This window comes from Pinus tabuliformis, chromosome 8 (genome assembly GCF_031772625.1).
Source record: "Pinus tabuliformis cultivar Carrire ecotype Pingquan chromosome 8, CPIR1, whole genome shotgun sequence".
NCBI classification, from domain to species: Eukaryota; Viridiplantae; Streptophyta; class Pinopsida; order Pinales; family Pinaceae; genus Pinus; species Pinus tabuliformis.
Window position 1 is genome coordinate 1,295,088,829 of NC_142294.1, and position 2,963 is coordinate 1,295,091,791.

The following is a 2,963-nucleotide window of genomic DNA, read 5'->3' on the forward strand; positions in this document are numbered from 1 at the left end:
CACCTATCCTAGCCACACTAAGCATTAACATGGCTAGATTTTTTCCCATGTAGTTTCGAACTAGGGACCTTCGCACGAAATGGTGCCTTAAGAGAACACCCTATCACCATCTTATTCGTGCCACGTAGACATGTTATATATATAAAAAAATCTGTGATTTATTTTTATTAATTTTTTTTTTTTAATTTAACTATAAAATAATATGAAACTAAGTAAAATTATAAATGTACATGTTATATTATTTTGAAAAAAAACAAACATATTGAATCATGTCTGATATTGTTGAGCTAATCAATGATTTGGATAAATTACATATAGTTATTATTTATATACTTTCATCACTTTTTCAAAATATGTTAAGCAATTTATTAAAATCCATTAAATATAATATATTTTCATCAGAACTTTCAACTTAATGAGCTAAATTGAAAAAAGACCTTAATATTTTTGATGCATTGTCTGAGATTGATGTTAGTTTAGATGGAGGGAAGTGTTTTTGAATGTGCTCGTCATATAGTGAATTTCTTTTATTTTCTCAAGTATTATTAGTCCCTGCCATCTGGCAATGGCCAGGGACTATAGTAATCCAAAAGCATTGCTATAGCATTAGTTTCAATCCTTTCAACTCTATTATATGGTGATTAGACCAAAGTTTTCAAATGCGTTGTGTTTGATATTGTCGGGATAACCAAAGTCTTCGAAGTTAATATGGTTTGCTATCTTATTTGGCCTCTTCCTGAGGCGGAAGAGGTTGGAGCATAGCCTATTTTGCTTTACCCTGTTTATTATTACTGACCGTCAACAGTTTCATATTAATGTTGACATTAGTTTGAATTATTAGCACAATGGTTTGCAGGTTGGCTATTTGAGCATGTTAGCAGGTCTGAGCATATTGGCAGGTGTTGTGCAGCAGGTGCTGCAGGTGTCCATGCATGGCGGAGGTGTCATGTTTTGCTAGCCTCCCTTTCTTGTTTCCCCTTTCGGCTGGCGTGCCTTTGTTTTGTCCCCATTTCACAGCTTTGGGTAGGCAGGTAGGCTAGATCGAGGGTAATACTCTGGCGGGAGTGTTTAATTCGGCTAGTTTCTGGGCTTTCTGGAGTCCCATGCGGGGAGCACTCTGCGCTTTCGTTCCGAAACTCCCCTGTCTCTTAAACACCTTCTGACAGGCATACCCTCAATTCTTGCCTTACTTGTTGCAGATCAGCATAGTCGTGGATCTCCATCATGTGGATCTTCTGGTCGAGGCCATCTCCCCTAAAAAATAGCTCTCTGATACCCGATTCTTCTGTGGCTGCAAAGAGGTCCCGGCTGCTCTGACATGATTGGAAATTTCTACGAATTAGGGCCCTGGAGAGTCAGTGACAGCCCAGATCTCGGCTTGAATCAGAATCCTGCGCCTTGGAATCGTGTGTTTGGGCTACTGTTCTTGGACAATCCTATTGGAAGCGGCTTCAGCATTGCCCCTTCCAAAGAAGACATTCCTACGAACCAGGACGAGGTTGCCAAGGACTTGTATGCTGCCCTACAGGCTTTTTTCGACCTGAATCCCCTGTTTCACAAATGCCCATTTTATGTAACAGGCGAGAGCTATGCGGGAAAGTATGTTCCTTCCCTGAGCTTGTACATGCTCAACCAGCTGGACAATAATGGGGTATTGCCATTGCGACTGGATGGACTGGCCATCGGCAATGGATTGGTCCACCCCGTCATGCAGGTGCAATCTCACGCCTATATTGCATACGTCGTGGGGCTCATCAATGCTCAAGAAAAGCTCCAGCTCGTAACTGTAATCAATGAGGCCACCTGGGGTCACATCTGAAAGTAACTGCATCGTAGGGCCTATTTTGGAAGTATATGGCCACAAGAATGTCAGTGTCACGACTGGTGTAGACAAATACGCAGAACTCTCCTTTGGGCGTGGGACATGGTAGTCGACTTTATATGAAGGATCTTGTAGCTCCTGCTGAGATATCTTCTTCCTTCTGGGTTTAAGCTTCTGTCTATCTAAGGATATCATATTGATCTCTGGTAAGTCATCCCCTTCCTTCAACTACACACTAACCTTAGTCCCTGGAGGGGTGATAAGCTGAGATGGATCAAAGCTTGTGCCCACGATGGATAGAAAGGAGAAATAAAGGACCTTGATCAATCATAGTAGACCATTGACACAGCGAGTACTGATGCTGCGGGTTTAGGGACTTAATCCTACAGGGGATGTAACTTAGCGGGCTGACATTCAGGGAGGTTAGACTGTTAAACAGCCAACAGGGGATGTATCTTTGCCGGTTAAATAGCATGGCATGGAGCTTAGACAGTCAAAGAGCTTAGAGGGTTAAATAGCCAAGAGTTTGAACATTTAAGCCAGCAGCTAAGGTAGCAAAAGTACCAATGGCCCTGACATCGGTTTGGAGAGCGCTGCCATCTGTTTGGGAAGCTAATACATTTGTGCTAGTTAACTTGCGACGCTGATTTGGTCAAGGTTAACGTAAGTCAGGTCATTTGTACGTGTTAGCTGCTAATTATTCATTGTGTACACATTTCACTCTATTCAACATTTTTCATGCAGCGTCCGCTACGTGTAACATACTTTTGTTTACTTCTGTTGCTATGTAATAAAGTTAGAAATTATTTTGTGGTTACTTCGCATCGACTTCAACTGTCCTCGAAACTTTACATCACATCACTGTTGCAAATTCTCGGTAAGATGCCTGCATCTTCAATGTCATATCTTTTTTCTTTTCTGGCTGGAAAATGTAAGTGGTGGCAAATGCTGTGATCAGTATCTAGGTTTCTTACGGTTGAATGCAAGTCATTTTTTACATGAATTTATGAGCCTTGTCCATGTAATGTCCACAAGCAATGTGACCCTGTGGGTTGACATTCTTCCTGGTTGCTCCTCTTGTCTTGGATGACTTAGTATGGGCGCATGTTTACAGACTTCAAATATGGATACTCATAGTTCT

The 2,963-nt window shown here is 41.5% G+C and overlaps 1 pseudogene; it reads left to right on the plus strand.

Moving 5' to 3' along the window:
• Positions 1-1,318: 1,318 nt before the first annotated feature.
• On the plus strand, positions 1,319-1,819 carry LOC149240205 (serine carboxypeptidase-like 50 pseudogene; annotated as a pseudogene).
• Positions 1,820-2,963: the final 1,144 nt, after the last annotated feature.